Source organism: Pseudophryne corroboree, chromosome 3 (genome assembly GCF_028390025.1).
Source record: "Pseudophryne corroboree isolate aPseCor3 chromosome 3, aPseCor3.hap2, whole genome shotgun sequence".
Taxonomy (NCBI): Eukaryota; Metazoa; Chordata; class Amphibia; order Anura; family Myobatrachidae; genus Pseudophryne; species Pseudophryne corroboree.
This window is the reverse complement of record NC_086446.1, coordinates 197,864,628-197,889,072: the sequence shown is the minus strand read 5'-3', so window position 1 is coordinate 197,889,072 and position 24,445 is coordinate 197,864,628. Positions and strand designations below refer to the sequence as shown.

Sequence of the window (24,445 nt, the reverse complement as noted above, 5' to 3'; positions counted from 1 at the left end):
AATGTAGATACAAGCACCTTCTTTAAATATCTTGTGTTTGTTCAGCCATGTTGGAATTACTGCTCTGCATAAATCTTGGTGTCATGAAGCGGTAATGGAAAACTTACTTTAAGATGTTGATTCTTTTATTAGCAATACTGCAAAAACAGCAAAACATTTTTACAGTTATAATTAGTACTCACTACATTAATTGACAGCTATTCCTACTAATCAGTACCCACGTGCGATACCTTCTTGCATTGCTGAGTTAAATGTAAGATTTTACTTTGAAAAGTTCCTAAATTAATCTGTTCAATGTGTTGAAGAGCCCTTGTTCATGGTGATGTTCCAGCCACACTTTGGAGATGGGTTTTGTGAGCAATCACTCAAAACTGTCAAAGACTATGGGACTTTGTTATTACACATATAAGTCTAAAGACTTAACTGGCATTAAATAAGCATTATAAAAATAAATTACTTTGTAATGTAACTGACAGCAACATCTTTTTCTGATGCGCGTACAGCTAGTTTTCCTATTGCAATTTTATAGTATTATGTTTTTCTATTTATTGCTAAGCTTAGTAAGCAGAAATGAGTTCTTAAAGACCCCTGATTGTTAAGACTACAGAAGTGTGGGCAGGGAGACAGGATAAATGGGCAATGACAAATCTCATTCCCTTTCTCCTGACATATGTTGTTAGATTATCCTTCAAAACAGACTGAAACAAAATAAAAAAAATCACTAAATATGTCCCTACATATTTACTGTATTCTCATTAACCATAGTTTTGTCAATAACTATCTTCGTAAATATTACTTTTAAGTGGCTAATAATCACAATATTCATATTATTAACTTTGAATAATTATGTGTTATGTGCAAGTATATTTACAAATATATAATTAAACCACTATACCTGTACATGGCATATCATCAATAATTTTCAGTTTATATATATATATATATATATATATATATATATATCTCCAAGTAGATCCGGCAATCACATCTCAATATTTCAACATGGCGGGTGCTCCCAATAGACCAGAACGGTCCACTTAAAATAGCTGGATTTCCACTGGGTGGAGAGTGCACTCACGCAAATGTATTAAGCAGTCCATATATAAAAGAAGAATTTTATTGGTCGTCAAAAAAGCCGTGGTGTCGACGTTTCGGTTCGATGACGAACTTTTCTCAAGACCGGCATTAATAAATGGTCATACCAACATCGAATATTAGAGACTTGCAAACATGTCCGATAATATTTCCACCATAATGTATATGTGTAACAAGTGCACACTCCTCTCTAGCATGATCACAATTGCAAAGAGGTCAGACGTATTTGTTACAACAGCCACTGCTGCTTAGATGCAGCCTCAGGGGCACATGGATACACAGAATGAAGTATCCTGAAGTCTAGGTCATCCCTGAGCTGCATGCAAGACGGTCTTGAAAAAAAGAGTAAAATCTGAAACATTGACTACATACAAGCTAGTGAGCTGTCAGTTTTTACCTGTACCAAGTCTCCGTGAGTGCCATCCAGCTGGTTTCTCTGCATATACAGTTTGTCCAGGTCAGGCACCGGAGCAAGGTGTTATCTACAGTCCAGGGGAGTGCCGACCATGTCCTTTCCACACACACACAAACATATATATATATATATATATATATATATAAAAGAAAGAAAAACTGCGGCACTCGGGGACTGATGAAAAGATAATGTATTCAGCAATACATAATTTACATATTACGTATTGCTGAATACATTATCTTTTCATCAGTCCCCGAGTGCCGCAGTTTTTCTTTCTTATGTCAGCCGTTCCTGAGGGCACCGGGGCAAGTTGATATCCTTCGTGGGAGTGCCGGGCTATTTGTTCCAATATATATATATATATATATATATATATATATATATATATACATACACACACATAAAATATTTAGACCTTAACAGGACCCAAATTATCAGCCACTTAACTAATAATTATTTATTTAAAATTGCCACTTTTTGTTTTTAAGGCAAAATCATTTAAAAAAAAGTATTTAAATTTTTTATTGAAATGTGGTGTTGAATAATCCCCCAGTGTCCATAAAGTCCCAATGAAACATGGGATGTAGTCATTATAGTGACAGTTATGATAACGCCATTAAAAAGTCAAAACTGTACATGTCGGCATGTGCAGAATGTTAACATGTTCGCACTGTTGACACATATGGCAGGAATTAATAGAGTCCTAGATTGCCGGAGGTGCGGGATGCCTGACGATATCGTCCGGTCCTCCATTGGCATTATCTCCCACACCTATGTTTATAAAGCACAATCCAGCCCCCCGCCATCTCTCGCCCATCTCCGGGGGAAAATGAATTCCCCACATCAATAGAACTACCCAGTTAAAATAATTTCCTTTGTGGCATTAACCTCAAAGGGCATTTCACCCCCCTTCCCCATGCAGAGTACAGTGAAGAGTGCTGGGAGAGAACAAAAGGGATTAGGGCCTGATCCAGAGATTTATTCAAATGCCAACGCAGCTATGTGACATGATACAAATGTCACAGCATTGCAATTTGTATTGAGATGCCCACTGGAGGCATATCAGATCCACCGATTGCATACAAAAGTGCAAATATCAGTTGCAAATCGGTCAAATCAATGGCTACTGGAAGTAAGACAGCCATGCTATTGTAACTGCATATGGGATTGCAGTCGCAGGCCGTGACAAGCCTCAGGAATGATTGCTTGAGTTGCCACTACATGTTACTGTACCTCCCTTATTGACAATCACTTTGCAAAATAATCCTCTCTATGACATTATCTCAAGATCATCTCAGCACAAGTGCAGTGTGAATTAGATGTATGCTCAGTGGCGAAAAATCACTCCACTACGTACATCGACATTGTGTGACACTCTGAACTAGGCTCTTACTGCTGGCAATACTTATGTTGTAAAGACATGATACAGTTTTGTGTATCTTAGTGGTTATGAAATAAGATGATAGCATGATAGAGATGAAGACAGGATGGGGAGTAACTAAGACCTCTGGATCTCTATTATATATAGGTTTTCAAGTCATGTTACCAGTATAGTTTGGTGTACTGGGGGGCACTGGAGGTTATTCCCCATCCTGTCTCTTGCTTAGAATTACCCCTCCCTTTCAAGCACCTGAAGTATATTGTCAAATTGATATGAGCAACTTGCATTCTGTTTTGCTATGATAGAGAGGAAAACAGTATGCCATGGGACTATTGTGGACAAGTAATGCTTTCCACCTCACTGATACACAGTTTCAAAAACAGTAACTATAACATTGTTTATATTCTAAATGATAACTTAAATTCCAGATACAACTTAATGTAAGTAAATTGCCTTTCAGAGTATGATGGCGGCAGTTGCTACTCAATACTGCATGCTTTGCAAATCCTCTCACAGTATAAGAGGTTTAATAGTGATAAGCTACTCATTAAATATTACATCTGCTTCCTTGATAGGAAATCTGCAAACATACAGTGTTATTGGTATCAAAAGGCATTTTTTAAAACCACAAGTCTATATCTTCTGTTACTGGAAAAATCTGTTTTATAAGCTGTGCAAATGACAAATGCAGAACATAAGAATCTTGTTTAATATACAATCAAAACTTGTAAAAGTACAGAGTATCACACAAAACAATCACCACGAATCCTCCAGTAAGTACTGTTGAAGAAGCTCCAGTATGTACTGTCAGACAGTATGAGTTGAAAAATAATAGAGCAGGAGAGGTAAATTCTCTGTATTATCTCTGTTGATACTGTCACAGCAAAACTCATAGGGGAGGATTCAATTCTGCATGATAGTCTGCAACGACTGCTCACATATTGCCAATTACAGTGGTTCCCACATTGTACTGCTGGCAAAATACATTGTGCTGCTCTGGTACAGCAGATTACGTCAATGAGGTAAATGCAATTACCAACATAGGGCCTACTGTAAGTCAGCAATATCAATATTTATGGAGTTGAGCAATTATTAGCACACTGCGCATATGTCGCAGTCACACTGCACAAGCACAGTGATTCTGTAGTGATGGCAGTCGCAGAGAGGATTTATTTGCAGTGTTTGACAGGAAGGCACTGTTTGTGGGAGGTAACAGGGAGTGGCAGTCAGTGTTTCAATTCCCGTGTTCATTCTGCACAACCATAGAGTTATTCAGGTCTGTGGCAATTGAATGTTCTGTGAGCAATGCTGCAAATTTGTACGCAGTTGCTTGCATCTGCAAAACTGTCTGTGGGCATCTTAATACAAATCCTAGTGGCTGAGACATTTTAATATTTTTGAAAAATAACTGTGTATGTGATCGCAGTTTTGAATGAAGTATAATGTTTAGTGTTTAGTAAGGCTGATTAAGACATAGGCCGATTGAATTGGGGTGAAGTTATCAAAGGGTGACTTCCTCCATTTAAAATGTATTCTCTCGTCCTTCAGTACTGCCCTTTCCCTTACTAAACAGTCATACTTCAAGAAACTCACCTCCTCCCAGTCTTCCAACCCTCTGTGCCTCTTTGTCACTATCAAGTCTCTCCTCTGCCCATAGCCACCTGGTCTCCCCTCCTCACTGTCTGCTCTTGAGTTTGTCACTCATTTAACTTCCAAGACTGACTCCATACATTAGGAAATCACATCCCACCAGAACGTCGTCAACCAGCCACCTCCTATCCTTTACCACCCCTCCCCATCCCTCTCACCAACTCTAACATATTTCTCCCATGTATTTGGTGAGGAAGTCATGGCCCTCATCCATTCCTTCCCCCACCACCACCTCCCCACTTGACCCTATCCCCTCCCACCTCCTTCACTACCTCACTCCTTCTGTCTGTTCTACCTTGCCCAACTTCTCAATCATCTTCCCAAGGCACTGTGCCCTCTGCCTTCAAGGATGCACTATTCTTAAAAAACCTACCATTGATCCAAACACCCTCTCCAACTGCTGATTCATCTCTCAGCTCCCTTTTGCCTCCAAGCTCCTTGAGCATATTGTCTACAATCACCTTACTGCCTTTTTTTCCTTCCACTCACTGTTTGAACTTTACCAGTCAGGCTTCCATTCTCTCCACTCCACTGAAACTGCCCTCACAAAAGTCTGCAATGACCTCCATGCTGCCAAATCTAAGGGCTATTACTCTGTGCTTATTCTTCTTGACCTCTCTGCTGCTTTTGACACTGTGGACCACCCTCACCTTTTGCAAATCCTTGACTCCCTTGGTCTGAATGACACTGCCCTCTCCTAGCTTCCTTCTCTCTCTCCTATCATGACTCCACCTCCGCCCCACTTTCACTAACTATAAGTGTCCCCCAAGGTTCTGTTCTTGGTCCTCTCCTTTTGTCTCTCTCTACATCTTCTTTAGGTGAACTCATTAGCTCTTTTAACTACCAATATAATCTCTATACTGATGATGTTCAAATCTATTTTACCTCCCCTTACCTCTCCCCTGCTCTTCTCACTCGTATCTCAAACTGTCTCTCTGCTATCTTTTCTTGGATCTTTCAGAGCTTTCATAAACTTAACATGTCTAAGACTGAGCTGATCAACTTCCCACCATCCTGCAAAACCTCACCTCCCACAATTTCATTATCTCCTCTAGCCCCCAAGTGCGCTGTCTTGGAGTAATACTTGATCCTCCCTCTCCTTCAAACCACACATGCAGCATCACACAATCCTGCCATTTTCATCTCAAAAATATTTCCAGGATCAGACCCTTTCACACCCAGGATGCTACTAAGACTATTATTCCCTCCCTGACCATTTCCAGACTGGACAACTGTCATCTTTTATCTGGCATCCCTGATAAATGCCTCTCTCCACTCCAATATATCCTCAATGCTGCAGCCCGGCTAATCTTCTCCCCTCTCCTAGAAGCCCTTCACTGGCTTTCCTTCCCTTTCAGAATCCAACTCAAGCTTCTCACACTCACTTGTACCCCTTTTCCACCTCTGTAGCATGGGTCGCAGCTGTGTCACCTGACACGGCTGCAACCCGTGCTACAGCCCCTTTCCCACAGCGCTCAGAACCTGGCATATTGCCGGGTTGGTGACGCTGCTGCAGACGCGGCAGTGGTGGCGCTGGGAGATCACATGATTTATCCAGTGCCGCCCTCCCATACATGGGAGCCGTGTCACCTCAACATGGCACCCGTTCACACTAGACAGCTTACCGGGTTGAACATGTGTTCAACCCGGCTAGCCACCCCGGTAGGATTCCCAGATCACTTGATCCGGGAATCTGCAGGGAGACCCTTTTCCACTAGGGAAAAACACTGGAAAATGCGAGCCCCCGCACATTTACCCGTGTTTAAATTGCTAGTGGAAAAGGGGTATAACAATGGCCTCACCCACTCCTCTCCAATTTACATATCTAAGCTTATCTCTCTCTACACTCCTACCCAAACTCTTCACTCCACTAATGCATGCCACCTCTTCTGCCTACTGATTACTTCCTCCCTCTCCTACCTTCAAGATTTATTTCATGCTGCTCCCATTTTCTGGAAATCTCTACCAGTCCGCCTCAGACTCTCCACCTCTCTACAAAACTTCAAACGGTCTCTGAAGGCCCACTTCTTTACCAAACCCAACCTAATCTCATCCTAACCATCTGTTCCTTGCTCATGGCCTACCCCATCTGTGACACCCCTGTCTGTCTGTTTGCCACTACCCTTTAGAATGTAAGCTCTCATGAGCAGATCCCTCACCCCTCATGTGCTTATCCTTCTCTTACTTAAACCATCTTTGATGGCACCAAATCCTGTGGTTTTCTGACACCCTGATACTTACAGTATGTCAGTGTCATCTGCAGTTGTAGCTATATTTACCCTGTACTTGTCCTACATTGTCTGTAAGTCACTATTTTCCGGTCTTGATTATTTTGCTTATGTACTCTATAATTGGGTGCCGTGGATCTTTTGTTGGCACCATATAAATAAAGGATAATAATAATAATAATTATAATAAAAATAAAAGTCACCAGTATCAATGTGGAATTCCTGGAGCATTTGTAGACCAATGCAGAGGCTGAGAATGATCACGAACTGCCAAATTATAATGTAATGGTGAAAATTGTGTGTGCGTGTATGTGTGAGTGGGTATGTGTGAGTGGGTGTGTGAGAGACAGAGATGAAGCTTATAATACTGGTTCCACCATGATAAATGATCAGTTAAAAGTGTTAAAACAGTGGATGCTACCCTCTCAGTGGGCTGCAAAAAAGCATTAAAAAGACATTAATAAGAAAACTTACAAAAGTTAACACTAAAGCCGGTCTTCCAACAAGCACAGTGTTGGTCTCAAAAATATTTAAGCATCCCTGCTGTATTTCATAGTTTTTTTTACTCCAGAAAACTAAATCGTGTTCCTATTGTCTGAAATTACTCATTAATTTTATTGCCTATGGATAATTTAACAGACTGAAATTGAAGCTTTTGTTCATTTTAGCCAATTTACATTAGATTTTCCTTTGTGAAAGTAGTAAGAATGCAAGATCAGACAATAAAATGTTCTTATAAAATAATAAGCTTCTCATCTACCTGCTCTCTGTATGACATGTTATAATTCAGAGATAATCGAGACCTCAAGAACGTCCTATGGTTATATTCACACCTAATTATTGTTAAACAAATTTGGGATTTAAAATAAATATTAGTATTTTAATTTATAGTACTCTATGCACATTAGTCTTACAGTCTGTAGTTAATCCTTAAGTGTATGTAGTATTTCTAAATTTTTGCATGTTGATTAAATTAACTTGCTCATAATTATACCAGTATAAAATTATAATATTATTTTGTTATATATTTTTTCTCTCTCAAACTAAATTTAAGAGAGAGTTTTAGTTTGCATGTACTGGCAAAGCAAATTGAAAATTTCACTTTTTTGACAATTACAGTATATACTGTACATTTTATTAAGTTGTTCAAAACATAGAAAAATTATATACAGTACATGTTCCATACCTCCCAGCTGTCCAGATTTTCTCAGGACAGTCCCGTTTTTGGGACTGTCCCACCTGTGTGCCACAGTGTCTCGTGGCGGGAGGGGGGGGGGCAGTTGGAAGGCTCTTGCACTCACTGCTCTGCTTAGCAGAGCAGCGGAGAATAGACACTGTGTGCATCACTAGAGACAGAGGGAAAGGGGGCATGCCAGCAGCTCACAGAGCCGCAGCAGATGGGGGAGAGCAGCGCTAAAGCAGCGGCTATATAGCCGCTGCTGCAGCACTGCTCTCCCCGTCTGCCCGCAGCTCTCCCCTGTCTCAGCTCCCGCATCTCAATTCGACTTTTTAAAAAGTCGTATTGAGATGATAGAACCGCCCAGGTCAGATACATTCCGACAAATGAATGTCGAAATGGATCCAACTTCAATTGAATATACCCCATTATGTGCAAAATTATTTTATATTTTTTACTAAGGACTCCACAAATGTTTTAGAATGGGTCACTTTACTTAAATGAATAACTGACATAATTTTCTTGTACAGGATATAATATAGATTTATATAACAAAACATCACATGGAATACTTTCATGGTAGCTTAATTCCTTACTATTAGGTTTGTACTAAGCTATAATGACACTAGGCTTTCATACTCGACGAGTCATTACGCATATGTCATGCATTAAACATAATAGGGGAGCAGCACATATTCTGGGCTTGAAATAAATAAATTTGATGAGCACTGACCAAATGTTCGTTGCCCATTAGTAATGTAGAATAAATGCTTTTCTCAGTTCATATTCTCTTGTCCTTCCTTCTTTAACAGGCCTGTGACTGTACTGTGTGACTAGTTGAAACGTATATACTAAGATAATTACCTGGTCACTTGTTCCATTCGAAATGGTTAATATTATGGACGTACGGTGAGATAAATGGTTCAGGAGACACTGGCTAGCATCAAAGCCAGATTTACATGCAATATATGAGCCAAAGGGTACATCTGAGCATTATACACAGGTGCAGCAGTATAAACTCCAGGAAATTGTGAGTTTTGATTAGAGATGTGTAGATAAGGTAGGCAGGGGAGGCACTGCCTCACCTGCCATAGACTTTTTACTCCAGAGTTTTGGCTATAAAAAATGATTAGAATAATGCAAAGAAGATATTTCAAACATATTCTTTGTATTTTTCATATACTTTATACAGTCTAACCTCTGGCACAAGCATTAGTATGACAGGAAAGGTTCTGCCTCACCTCATCACATAATATCCACCCACATACCAATTTCTGTTGGCTAGCTTAGCTTTGTCAGATCAGGACAGGTTGTTTTGGTCAGCTTGTGAAGTGTCATAGAAACTGGTTCTAGATAAAGTCTTTTAAATTTGGACTGCATGCACTCTTGTTGTGATCTGACATTGTAGTGATCTGACTGTATGTAGCCTGGTGTTTTTCTTTTGTGTCATGCTCCCTGTTAAAAAAAAGAGATACAATGCAGCTATTCCCCATTTAAGGCAGGAGGTGCCCTCAACAAGGAGGTAGTAAACAGTACCAAAGGAGCAACAAGGATGACCTAAGCAAGAACAGTTATTAACACTGGTTCCAAAAATTTAATTGAGATTGTATTCAGTGGGACATCTAAACAATCTTATTATTGTTGTATCATTCCAAGTGTACCATATAATGTTTTAGATTTGTGGGAATATGATTATTTAGGAGGTGAAGCATATTGTATGAGATGAGTGTAGTCACATTCTCAAGCAGCTTGGAGGGAGCTGAGAAAACAGGATTTTAATACCTACCGGTAAATCCTTTTCTCTTAGTCCGTAGAGGATGCTGGGGTCACCATTAGAACCATGGGGTATAGACGGGATCTGCAGGAGACATGGGCACTTTAAGACTTTGAAAGGGTGTGAACTGGCTCCTCCCTCTACGCCCCTCCTCCAGACTCCAGTTATAGGAACTGTGCCCAGGGAGACGAACATTTTGAGGAAAGGATTTATTGTTAAACTAAGGTGAGATTCATACCAGCTCACACCTCAACCATACCGCACAACATGGCATTCAACAGAACGCAGGCCAACAGCATGAACAATTGCAGCAACAGGCTGACAATAAACGTAACACAACATATGTGTAACCATAACTATTAACTGCAAATACAGTACGCACTGGGACGGGCGCCCAGCATCCTCTATGGACTAAGAGAAAAGGATTTACCAGTAGGTATTAAAATCCTATTTTCTCATACGTCCTAGAGGATGCTGGGGTCACCATTAGAACCATGGGGTTATACCAAAGCTCTAGAATGGGCGGGAGAGTGCGGATGACTCTGCAGCACAGATTGACCGAACTTAAGGTCTTCATCGGCCAAGGTGTCAAACTTGTAGAACTTTGCAAAAGTGCTTGACCCCGACCAAGTAGCTGCTCGGCAAAGTTGCAATGCCGAGACCCCCCGGGCAGCCGCCCAGGATGAGCCCACCTTCCTAGTGGAATGGGCCTTCACTGATTCCGGTAATGGTAATCCAGCCGTGGAATGGGCCTGCTGAATCGTGTTACAGATCCAGCGCGCAATGGTCCGCTTGGAAGCAGGACACCCAGCCTCTGTTTTCCTAATCTGAGCCGTTCTGGCGACATAAATCTTCAAAGCTCTGACCACATCCAGAGATTTTACTCAACGAAGGTACCACGATAGGTTGGTTTATGTGAAAAGAGGAAACCACCTTAGGTAAAAATTTCTGACGTGTCCTCAATTCAGCTCTATCTTCATGGAAGATCAAATAAGGGCTCTTGTGAGACAAGGCCGCTAACTCAGACACCTGCCTTGCAGATGCCAAGGCCAACATGATGACCACTTTCCAAGTGAGGAATTTCAACTCCACCTTCCGCAAAGGTTCAAACCAATGTGATTGAAGGAACTGAAACACCACATTAAGGTCCCATGGTGCCACTGGAGGCACAAATGGAGGTTGGATGTGCAACATGCCTTTCACGAAAGTCTGAACTTCTCGAAGGAAGGCCAATTGTTTCTGAAAGAAAACTGATAAGGCTGAAATCTGAACCTCAATTGAGCCCAATTTTAGGCCCACATCCACACCTGCTTGTAGAAAATGGAGAAACCGTCCTAGCTGAAACTCTTCCATAGGAGCCTTCTTGGATTCACACCAAGAAACATATTTTCTCCAAATATGGTGGTAATGTATAACCGTTACCCTTTTTCTGGCCTGAATAAGTGTGGGAATGACTTCACTGGGAATACCCTTATGGGCTAGGATTTTGCGTTCAACTGCCATGCCTTCAAATGTAGCCGTGGTAAGTCCTGATACACGCACGGCCCCTGTTGTAACAGGTCCTCGCACAGAGGAAGAGGCCAGGGATCTCCTATGAGTAATTCCTGAAGATCTGGATACCAAGCCCTCCTTGGCCAGTCTGGAACAATGAGGATCACCCGGATCTTTGTTCTTCTTATGATCTTTAGAACTTTTGGAATGAGAGGAAGTGGAGGGAACACATACACTAACTGAAATACCCACGGTGTCACCAGTGCATCCACTGCAATCGCTTGAGGGTCCCTTGACCTGGAACAATATCTCTGAAGCTTCTTGTTGAGATGAGAAGCCATCATGTCTACTTGAGGAACTCCCCAATGGCCTGTCACCTCTGCGAATACTTCTTTGTGGAGGCCCCACTCCTGAATGGAGATTGTGTCTGCTGAGGAAGTCTGCTTCTCAGTTGTCCACTCCTGGAATGAAGATCGCTGACAGAGCGCTTGTATACTTTTCCGCCCAGCGGAAAATCCTTGTGGCTTCTGCCATCGCCGCTCTGCTTTTCGTTCCACCCTGACGGTTTATGTATGCTACTGCTGTTACATTGTCCGACTGGATCAGTACAGGCAGATCTCGAAGAAGATGTTCCGCTTGTAGGAGGCCGTTGTAAATGGCCCTTAGCTCCAGAACATTTATGTGGAGACAAGTTTCCTGACTTGACCATCTTTCTTGGAAGTTTTCTCCCATTGTGACTGCCTCCCAGCCTCGGAGGCTTGCATCCGTGGTCACTAGGATCCAATCCTGTATCCCAAACATGCGCCCCTCTAGGAGGTGAGAGCAAGGCAGCCACCACAGGAGTGATACCCTGGTTTTGGAAGATAGGATTATCCTTTGGTGCATGTGTAGATGGGACCCGGACCACTTGTCCAACAGGTCCCACTGGAACACTGGCATGGAACCTGCCAAACTGAATGGCCTCGTAGGCCGCAACCTTCTTCCCCAGCGACTGAATGCATTGATGAATTGACACTCTTGGTGGTTTCAGAATTTGTTTGACCAGACTCTGAAGTTCCAGAGACTTTTCCACCGGAAGAAAAACTCTCTGTAGTTCTGTGTCCAATATCATTCCCAAAAACGACAACTGCGTCGTTGGAATCAACTGTGATTTTGGCAAGTTTAGGAGCCAACCATGTTGTTGAATTACTGTCATGGAGAGTGCAATGTTTCGGACCAACTGGTCCCTGGATCTCGCCTTTATCAGGAGATCATCTAAGTATGGGATAATTGTGACTCCTTGCTTGCAAAGGAGAACCATCATCTCCGCCATCACTTTGGTGAAAATCCTCGGAGCCATGGGTAGACCTAAACGGCAACATTTGAAATTGGTAATGACAATACTGAATTGCAAATCTCAGGTAAGCTTGATGCGGAGGATAAATGGGAACATGTAAGTAGGCATCTTTTATGTCCACTGACACCATAAAATCCCCTTCCTCCAGACTGGAGATCACTGCTCGGAGAGACTCCATCTTGAATTTGAATCTCTTTAGGTAGAAATTCAGGGATTTCAGGTTTAGGATTGGTCTGACCAAGCCATCCGGCTTCGGGACCACAAACAGGCTCGAATAAAAACCTTCTCCCTGTTGTGACTGGGGAACTTTGACGATAACTTGATTTTGACACAATTTTTGTATTTCGTCACAAACTACCTCCCTGTCCGGAAGAAAAACGGGTAAGGCCGATTTGAAAAAACAGCGAGGGGGGACATCTTGAAACTCCAGCTTGTACCCTTGGGATACTATTTGTAAAATCCAAGGGTCTAGGTTCGAACAAACCCAAAACTGACTGAAGAGTTTGAGACGGGCCCCCGGACTCCTGCATAGGAGCCCCAACGTCATACGGTGGAATTGGCAGAAGCCTGGGAGGACTTCTATTCCTGGGAGCCTGATAAGGCTGGAGCTCATTAACCTCTTCCCCTTCCTCTAGTAGCAAGGAAGGAAGAACCTCGGCCCTTTCTGATTTTATTGGGCCGAATGGACTGCATCTGATAATGGTGCATTTTCTTTTGTTGTGGAGGAACATCAGGTAAAAAGGATGACTTACCAGCGGCCTTCCCTTTATATGGTAGAGATTCCATACTTTTCTTGGAGTCAGCATAAGCAATCCATTGGTGAATCCACAACGCACGCCGAGCTGAGACAGCCATGGCATTGGATTTTGATCCCAAAAGACCAATATCTCTCGCAGCTTCCTTAAGGTATGCTGCAGCGTCCTTGATATAACCCAGCATCAATAGGATGCTATCCCTATCTAGGGTATCTATATCAGATGACAAGTTATCTGTCCACTTTTCGATAGCACTACTTACCCACGCAGACGCAACGACAGGTCGGAGTAATGTACCTGTGGTCACATTAATGGACTTCAACATAGTCTCTTGTTTATGATCCGCAGGATCCTTAAGGGCCGCCGTGTCAGGTGACGGGAGAGCTACCTTTTTAGACAAACGAGACAAAACCTTATCCACAGTGGGGGGTGACTCCCACTTTTCCCTATCCGTCGAGGGAAATGGATAAGCTGCCATAATTCTTTTGGGAATCTGAAATTTTCTGTCAGGACCTTCCCACACTTTTTCAAATAGCGTGTTCAGTTCATGAGAGGGAGGAAACAGGTTTCCTTTCTTTATACATACAGACCCTTTTATCAGGGATAGCTGGGTCCTCAGTGATATGTAATACATCTTTCACCGCCACAATCATGTACTGAATGCTTTTTGCCAATTTTGGGTCTAACCTGGAATCGCTGTAGTCAACACTGGAATTAGTGTCCGTTACGCTGTCAGTGTCTGCCAATTGGGTCAATTACATTTTTGTGACCCTGAGGGAACCTGACTTTGGAATAACATATCCTCCACAGATTTCTTCCATGCCTGGGTCTGTGACTCAGAATTAAATAGCCTCTTACTAATAAGAGCCACATTAGCATTCAAGGCATTCAACACATTTAACCAATCAGGTGTCGGCGGTGCCAACTGGGTCACCCCCGCAGCCGTCTGTGTCCCCAAAACAGCCTCCTCCTGGGAAGAGCTTTCGGCCTCAGACATGTCAACACTCATGCACCAAACACCCACAGACACACTGGGCATATAGGGGACAGACCCACAGTAAAGTCTGTTAGAGAGACACAGAGGGGATTTGCCAGCTTACAACCCTGCGCTGAAAAAAAGGGTCTGAAATTGCCAAGACAATGTCAGACCCATTGCGCTTTTATCATATTATATATATATATATATATATATATATATATATACACACACACCACCAATTTTATGCCTCCCCCCTCCATTTTGCCCCCCTGGTACTTATCAGTGTGAGGCGGACCAGCGTCTCTGCAGCTTGATGAGAGGAAATGGCGCCATGAGCTGTGAGGAAGAAGCTCCGCCCCCATAATGGCGCGCTTCTGTCCCGCTTTTTTCCAATATTTATACTGGCGGGGGTCGGGACAGTACCGCGGCACTAATGTCCTGTCTTGCCAGTTGCTTAATGAGGATGTTTACAAGCTTCCCTGGGCCCCCCCACCACCCCCGTGCCCTGCACCCTGCAGTGCTGTTTGTGTGGGAGCTCGGCGTGCAGCGTCTGCCCGCTGCGCGGTACCTCAGAAACATGCCGTCAGTGATGCTGAAGTCTTCTTTAATTCAGGTACTCACCTGTCTTCTGACTTCTGGCTCTGTAAGGGGGTGTCGGCAGGCTGTGGGAGCAAGCATCTGAGCGTACCCAGCAATCAAACCCTCAGGAGCTAATGGTGTCCTGTAGCCAAAAGCAGAGCCCTTGAACTCACTGGAAGTGGGTCATACTTCTCTCCCCTATGTCCCACGAAGCAGGGAGACTGTTGCCAGCAGCATCCCTGAAAATAAAAAACATAACAAACAAGTATTTTCAGAGACACTCAGTAGAGCCCCCTGTAGTGCATCCAGTCTCACTGGGCACACTTCTAAAACTGAAGTCTGGAGGAGGGGCATAGAGGGAGAAGTCAGTTCACACCCTTTCAAAGTCTTAAAGTGCCCATGTCTCCTGCGGATCCTGTCTATACCCCATAGTTCTAATGGTGACCCCAGCATCCTCTAGGACGTATAAGAAATGGGATTTAATTTTAGAGAAAGTTTGGATTAGAATTATGTGGTTTATTTATTCAGAATAGGGATAACATCTGCATGCTTGAATATTGATGGAAATATACCAGTTTTTATGTCAACCTCTTGTACAGCACTGTTTACACATTGTGGTGTCTAACAAATAAAAGATAAATAGAAAACAAATACAGATTTTACTTACGCTTCGGATGAGCCCAGGAGATAGGGCTCAACTGAAAGAAAAAGCATCAAGATGAAAGTTAGAGTTGGAAGGTATGGATAGTGTACGTAGACGCTTTAGGCGAGATGTAAGAATGTCTGAGATTGCCGGAGGTGTGCAATGCCGGCTGTTGTGAGAATTTTTTTTTGGAAGCAGCAGTCATTTCCAAGGCATGGTTTTGCCTTATAAATGACTGCCTCTTTATAAAACGAATGAGATCAGTAAGCATCCCGCACCTCCAGCAATCTTGGACGCTATTACATCTAGCCTTTCATCTTCATTTTGTGAAGAGAGGGTGCTAGATGTGTCAGGGAAGGAATTCAGCAGATTGAGTATTTCATGCTGGATCTTGTCAATCTTGCACTTAAAGAAGGAAACAAGATCTTAGGCAATAATGGTAGCTGATGGGTTTTGAGTAGGATATGAGATTTAAATTAATTACAATAAGGGTTTAACATTAGAAGTTGAGTAGAGGTGAAAAATTGGATGTCTATTTGTTTGGCAGAGTCCAAAACTCTAATAGGAATAATTACACATGGAAGTCATTTAGAGTTGTATGAGATTTACCCCAATTATGGAAGTCATTTGAACATTTCACTTCGAAGTGCCATGGCTGACTATTAGGTCAGCATGGACCATGAAGAGTAGCAGGAGCCATTTCGTCAAGGGCTAGGGTTTGGGTAAGATGTGGAACAGTACATCAAAATCAGTTGAAGATAATGTAGAAATTTGTGAGAAGTTGTAGCAGAGATGGATATTTGTCGATAATTAATATATTTATTATTTCTGTGGGTATAAAGGGGTTGGTAGAGTTAAGTAATATAGAGGTTGAAGTATTGGAGGAGGATATGTAAATGATAAGGTGGCAATCTGAGACAGGGAGAGGAATTTTAAGCAAATAAGAAACTAAGCATACAGTAGTCTAGGTAATACTAGATCTCCAGTAGCAGTCCTGATGGATAAAAGATCAGTCCACTGGGAGAGGCCAAGAGAGAATTTCAGAGGCACGAGGAGAATGTGAACTATCAATGGGGAATATATGTAAGTAACATGCTTTGTGTAAACAGGTATTACTTTCTACTTGTACTGACATATATGATAATAGTTGCAGCTTTGCAACGATAATTTATAGCAACGTTTCAGTGAAAGCAATTTGGGGTAAGACTGCAGCCAACTTTGTATTAGCCACAAAATTTCTCTGTCATAATACTATAGTTATAATTTTCCTATCATTTTGATTTTGTTATTCACCCAATTTAACTAAACAAAAATGTTCCTAAAACTATTTTGATTGTGGGTCCTAAAAGGTGAGCATGGAGATTTGGTGATTAGAACACATTTCATCATACTGTACTTGCATTATCTCCTGATCTGCCCTACAGGAGAACAGGGGAAGTCCAGGTGGGGCATGATGAACTGTAAAATCAATGCCCTGTTCCTCCTGATATTCCACCACAAATACATTGGCCACAATACAGTGGTGCTCGAATGTTTTTACGAACCCTTCAGTCCTAAAAATATTTTATTGAGGAAGATGATCCAACATCACATATCTGTGAGTGGCAAACATGGCCGGGTCTACCATTAGGCAACTTTAGGTGGCTGCCTTGGGGCACCAGCCACAGGGAGGCACCACTGAATTCATCTAGCAAAAAAAAACTGAAGAATATCACTGCGCTGGCTGCTGCTGCTGGTCAAATCAGGTGCAGCCGCCGCTGTCAGGCTGTACCACATAGTGTCTCAGCGCTTCCTCTGTGCCGACATGTGTAAATGAAAACATGAAAATACCTGACTCTAATCACCTTCAGAATATCTGCTAAGCCTAAAGGTTCACATACTTTTGCCACTCACAGATATGTGATATTGGATAATTTTCCTCAATAAAAAATTAGCATGTCTAATTTTTTTGTCTCATTTGTTTGATTTGGTTCTCTCTATTTACCTTTAGGACTTTTGTGAAAACATGAGGTCATATTAGGCCAAATTTCTGCAAAAATATAGAAAATTTTAAAGGGTTCACAGCTTTCAAGCACCACTGTACAGGTGGGTGGGGCAGTGATGATGCAATTCATAGGGAACCATATCATCACTTACCTATACATTTTAATATTTTATAGGGCTTCTGTGTATCAAAGATTTCCCAGATTTTACATACAGACTAAACTGATTTCTTTACAGGAAATAAGTATATGTAAATTTATATTTAGAGTCTCGGTATACTAAAATTAACAAAATCCTTTGGAATACTGTATGCTTACTATTTTACAGTATTTGCGAGTTGAATTTTTCACGATTTCATTTTAAAGCTTCTACAACAAGAATGTTTAGATTATTTCCAACAATATTGTCAACTGAATTGGAAAGGTTGATTTCAGACTTACAGGACAAGACCATTTCCCAGTTAACAATATGCTGCAATATTTCAATCATGAAGGATCAAAAATAAAATGTTTGGGTCTAAATGTGTTGATCAGACAATACAGATCAGTCTAAAACCAATAGAAACTATTTTCAAGTGTTATAAAGAGATATAAAACTGAAAAAGCCAAATAGTTGTTCAAGCAGTAACTTTTTTTCTAACTTGCAATAGGTATAATATTTTATGCTATACAAATAGTAAAGCATTAAATTATTAACATAATGCACAATCAAGCAATTATCTTATAGATGGCTTAACGTCTGTACAATCTCAGTCTTGTTAAAGATTAACAGACCGTTTTCTCCCTAAGCACTGTGGCCAAAGACAAAAGCCATCCCTACTAGATACTGTAGTTACAGAATTATTATCTGCTGCCAAATAGCAATCAGCACATCCTTCGCAAATCGGGCAACTTGCCAACCAGCTCCTTATAGGAAAAATATAAAAGCAACTGAACAGTATAGTCTGAATCTTTATGAAATAAGATGTACCAAAGCAAAACTCACATTCTATATGTAGAAATGTTTTACTTAAATACTTTTTTTCTCAGATATATTCTTCTAGGATTTCTGCTACAGCCTTTTAAAACATATTACATTTGCCTGATGTATGTTTGTTACATTTCAATGATAAATTGTGAGGACACATATGGAGCTTTATTTTGTCAGAAAAAGATATTGACATTCTAAGTATGGAACATTGGGCCTGATTCTGAGGTGAAAGCAGGGTCGGGCCCTAGACTTTCAGATATTTCAGACCCCATCCAGCACTTTGATCTTTCACCCCTGTACAGCACATGTTTGGGAAGCAGAGCCTATGCCATCATTTACACTTTCTGTATTCACACGGATATCCAGTTGAAATAAAAGGCCTAATTCAGACCTGATCGCAGCAGCAAAACCATGTGCACTGCAGGTGGGGCAGATATAACATGTACAGTGAGAGTTAGATTTGGGTGGGTTATTTTGTTTCTGTGCAGGGTAAATATTGGCTGCTTTATTTTTACACTGCAATTTAGAATTCAGTTTAAACACACCCCACCCAAATCTAACTCTCTCTGTACATGTTATATCTGCCCCCAGTGCACATGAGTTTGCCCATTAGAGAAAAATGTTGCTGCTGTGATCAGGTCTAAATTAGGCACCAAGTCTGCTGACCTTTCTTTTCACAATGCAATCATTCTTCCTTTGTTTTCTCTTTTGAAATAGCATTAGTGCACTATTGGTTTGCTGATGCCCCCCCCCCCTCCCCCCTCCATCCCCATTGTCTAAAACAGGGATGGAACCTTTTTTCTACCAAGGGCCATTTGGATACTTATAAAATCCTTCGGGGGCCATACAAAAATTATCAACTTAAAAATTAGCCTGCCCTCAGTCAGTAGTTATGACCCCAGTCACTTGTTATGCCCAATTAGATTTGCCCCCCAGTCATTTGTTATGCCCCATTAGATATGCCCACTGTCAGTTGTTTTGGCCCATTAGATATGCCCCGTCAGTTGTTATGCCCCATTAAATATGCCCCCTGTAGTTATGCCCCATTAAATATGCCCCCTAGTAGCGCCGCTTACACACACATTAAAAGAAAAAAACACAATGCTCACCAGCCCTGCTCCTGCTTCCGGACCGCTGCCCTCCGTCTCCTCGGAACTATGGGAGAGATGTCATGACGTCTCTCCCATAGCGCCACACAGCCACACATGTACACTGCCTGAGCCAGAAGCTGCAGCTCAGGAGTGAGCTCCTGCATCCAGCTGCTGCTGAGGAGCAGGGCGCCCGCTGGTGGCAAAATCTCAGCAGGTGCTCGGCATCTCCTCTCGTTTAGGTGAGCCTTGCCGGGCCGGATCAAGTGGCTTTGAGGGCCTTATACGGCCCTCGGGCCTGAGGTTCCCCACCCCTGGTCTAAAACAAACCTCAAAGGACTATGAGTGTATGAGTGTGCTTCGCTAAGGCAAAGTGCTTGTAAATATTGAAGGCCTAAGACACGGGTAACAGTGTCTCAGCAAAAAAATGATGGCCTCTTAAACTTCAACCTGGTCAGCCTTATGGATAATATGGCCCTTGGTGGGATTAAAGCAAAAAAAAGCAAGTCACTGTGCACTTTGGCAAAACCATGATGCACTGCAGGGGGTGCAGATTCAAATGTGCAGATACTGTAAGGTGACTGTTTTTTGTATGTAAGTCTGTGACCATTCTTCTTTTATGATTAACCATAATAAAAGTTAAGTTTTAACATATTTCATACCCATCAAGTGTGCCCCAACATAGAGTCTTTCTTTTTTCTTTGTACACTATATTTATACCACTGACTCTGGGAGTACCACCAACTTTTACATCAAACACCCCAGGGATCCTTCTATTGTTACACACTGTTTGTTCACTCGCAAGGGTGTATATATAACTGCAATTTTAAATCCAGTGCGGTGCTGACCTCTACTAGTCTACACTTAACATTTGCTGATTCCTCTATCGGCTTCTGGCCCCAGCATGGATTCCAACATTAATGTCAAAATCATATAACCATACATTTGCATAGTTATACACAGACGAAGTATAATTACTCTCACCTTAAAGCACACATTGCAGATTTATCTCCATTAACTTTCAATAATATACTGTAACTCTGATTTTGAAGACTACATCCCTGAGACAGATATAATGGCTACTTTTAGCCTAAAAAATTAACTAAGTAGCAAACACATAGCACATGAAAATTTAGAAGATATCTTTTCTAACATGGGCGACCTTAACATCACCATTAAGGGATGGGAATCTGACTTACATAAACTAAGAACTAGCCTACAGAGGAGAATATGCTCTTCATGGGACATCAAGATACTAGATAGCAACTCGAAAAACAAAATTACCCCACGAGGATTAAGACCAAAAATATTCCCCACCTTCCAATTAATTACAGAAAACCTCACTAAAGAATGGGAAGCAGCACTTCTTAAATGCTCCCAGGACCTCATGGCAATTCTTTTAAAACATAACCACCTTGTCCTCAATGAAGTAGAAAAAGAAATTGTGGATTGAGGTAATAACTTGGAGGTATTGGAAAAAGATACAAAATTCCAACAGATGTTTGAAAAATTCAAGAAGGAACTCGAACCCTATGAGCAAAAAATTATTCATAGGAAAACACTCAAATTTGCAAGAGATAACAGGGACTTCAGTACTGGGAACATTTTTAGATGGAATAAAAGCAACTCCAGAAGAGACAATTCTAATCCTCAGGACATATATTCATCTTCAGAGGCAGAATCCTCAGGTGGCGAAGAATTCTCTGACTCAGAAAGAGATCAATATTACTGCATTGAAAACACTGGTAACAATACATCAATTCATTTTTTAGGAACAGGCAGGGGTGGCAGAAGAACCAAAAACAGACAAAGAGGAAGACGAGGAGGGGAGCAAGAAATCAAAGAGAACCAGACTGGGAACCATTGGGACCCCCGAGAAAGACGGTCAGAAACACCAGGTAGGAGTAATACAAGACAACAATCTCAAGATTATCAACGTATCTGACAAATTACTTACTAAAGAACATATAGATGCACTGACCAAAGGCCTCTATTTCTCACCCACACAACCTATAAATCATTTGCTATGCGAAAAAGATTTAAAAATTTTTGGGCGAAAACTTCTCCTCAAAATTTTTTTGCTAACAAAGAGAACAACCATAAAGGGACAGACACTTTTGGAATAAGTACACAAGAACCAATCACTGTGGAAGAAATGGAAGCAATAGAATCTTTGGAGGAGCTACAAGCCATTAATTTGGACACTACCAACAACACAACCAAACCCATTTGCCGAAAAAAAATCAAATTTCTTTCCGCCAGAACACATCTCCCCAGAAGTAAAGGTGTTTGAAGAACTAGTGGCCAAAGACTTGGGCAAGATATACCAGAAATCAAAGACAAAATCCCTTTACAATGATAATCTCTCTAAAAAAAAGAGAGGGAAGTTTTGAGAGAAATTCAAACATGGTCCAAAATTGTAATCAAACCTTCAGAGAAGGGAGGTAATATAGTCTAATGGCCAGCAAACTTGTACATTGCTGAAGCAATGCGCCAACTGGATGATACACTGTTATAAATGAATAATGTTTAATCCCATGGACAATTTCAGGATTTCAGTTAGCAGAATCTTAGACCAAGCACATTCCATGGGTACAATATCAAAACAAGAATTGGAGTACCTATCAACAGTGAAACCCAGAGCTCCAACACTATACCTACTCCCCATTGTATCTGGAAAGGGGGGCTGTTGGAAAAACCCAGCACTTTTCTTGATTTACACCTTTGCCACTATGTCCTAACCCTGCCCTCATACCTCCAAGACACCACAGATGTCATTCAGAAATTACATTATATAAGACTCAATGAAAACCATCTTTTAGTCACCTTAGATGTGGAGTCGTTATATACCAGCATTCCATCAAACTGGTATCCAAGCGGTTAAATATTTTTTGGACATGGAGGGCAACAACGATTTCCACAATCTACTGATCGAACTTCTTGAATTTGCACTGACACGCAACTTCTTCATCTTTAATGACTGCTATCTACAAACCTGTGGTACTGTGATGGGGCAGCATGTGCCCCAACCTATGAGCCCCACCAACAAGAATTATACCCAACATGTTGTGGCATGGTGGTGCTATATAGATAATATCATCCTGATATGGGAAGGAGATCAAAAACTGTTATTAGCATTTATTGAAGAACTCAGTTGTAATGACATTAACATGAAGCTCACGCATCACATCAGTAACACCTCCATCTCCTTTCTGGACCTCATCATCTACAAGACACCTGATGGATCAATACAGACAGAATAGTATCGCAAATAAACAGTGACTAATAGTCTTCTTCACCAGACTAGCTCACACTTTCCCCCCACAGTGGAGAAAATCCCCAAAGGAAAATTCTTACGGTTCAAAAGAAATTGTTCAGATCCCACAACCTTCCAACAGAAAAGCATAGAATTGACTACAAGATTAAGGGAACGAGAATATAGCCACCACTTTATAAATAAAGCAAAATGGCACGCCTCCTGAATGCCAAGAGAAACCTTTATTTTCCCACAGAATAATAGTCAACAATCAGCAAGAAGGGATAAAGATACGAATACAGTGAGATTTATCAGCACCTTCTGCAGGGAATGGAGAGAAATACAGCAATCCATCCAAAGACACTGGCCAGTTCTCCTTGATAAAGAACTAGCTGATGAATTGGGTGAAAAGGTGTCCATAAGCTGGAGATGTTCGAAGAATTTTAGGCATAAACTAACCCACAGTCACTTCACTGCTAATCCAAAGAAAGAAACAGACAATCAAAGGATCTTTTGCCTGTAGGTCCTGCAAAGCGTGTCAACATATGAGAAAAACATACAAAGAATCAGGTCAATATGGTGAAGAAAGGACAATTGAACAATTCATCAACTGCAATGCTATTAGGGTTGTCTATTGTATCTCATGCAGTTTTAACATGAAGTATGTTGGAATTACCACAAAAGCCTTAAAACAATGTATCCTAGAACACGTGGAATCAGTGATAAATGCCTCAGCAGACTTACAAAAAAATAAAGAAACTTACATCTGTGGCACACCACTTTCATAGGCACCATCAGAGCAACCCATTGGAACTACAAGCCTTCGGTCTGGAAAAAAATTATTTGGGTATCAGAGGTGGTGACCTAATGCAAGAATTCCTCAAACGCGAATCCGAATGGACTTTCAGACTGGATTGCCTTGCACATAAGAGGAATTAATGAGCACATCAATTATGGAGTGTTCATCTAACCCATCCAGTCCTCAAACAGAGGACATGCAATCATAACATAACTCCTCCCAATGTAGATTTAAACAACAGACCCTTCAAAATAAGACCTTAAACTAATCTCTCTCTAACTTATAAATTATGTTATTCAACTATTCACCTACCTGGTTGCATTATCCCTATCCTTTTAACTCACCCACATGTTAAACAATCTACCCTCTCAATTACCCCATATTGACCAGTTTCTCAACAACCCCCCCTGCTTCTGCAATCACACATCACACTTCCACACTATATCCACATCACATCAAGACCCATTTACTCCAATAGCAAAACAGTTAACAATCACCAGTTCCAACCTCATTTACTACATACCTCACATTGCCCCCATCCCACATAATGTGATTAGTTACCCAACTTAGATCCACACTATTGCACTTTGCATCAATGGACTTTAGTCACACCACTTTATGTGTCACATTTTTCCTGCTCCTATATCCAATAAGGGATTGCAACTTATCGCAATTACAATAATTATTTTTTTTGTTTCAACCTTCAATGTAACACACCTCATTTTGCCACAACTTTATTAACAATAGTATATTTCACTTTATTAATATTAGTACATTATTAATTTTATTCTAAACAACTAAAGTAAGCTGTTAGTGCACAGCTCAGTGCTACGTTAATCATTTACAT

The 24,445-nt window shown here is 41.2% G+C and overlaps 1 long non-coding RNA gene across 3 annotated transcripts in view; it reads right to left on the bottom strand.

Moving 5' to 3' along the window:
* LOC135057590 (uncharacterized) overlaps positions 1-24,445 on the bottom strand; it is a 353,032-nt gene that overhangs the window by 120,091 nt on the left and 208,496 nt on the right. The window lies entirely within an intron of this gene.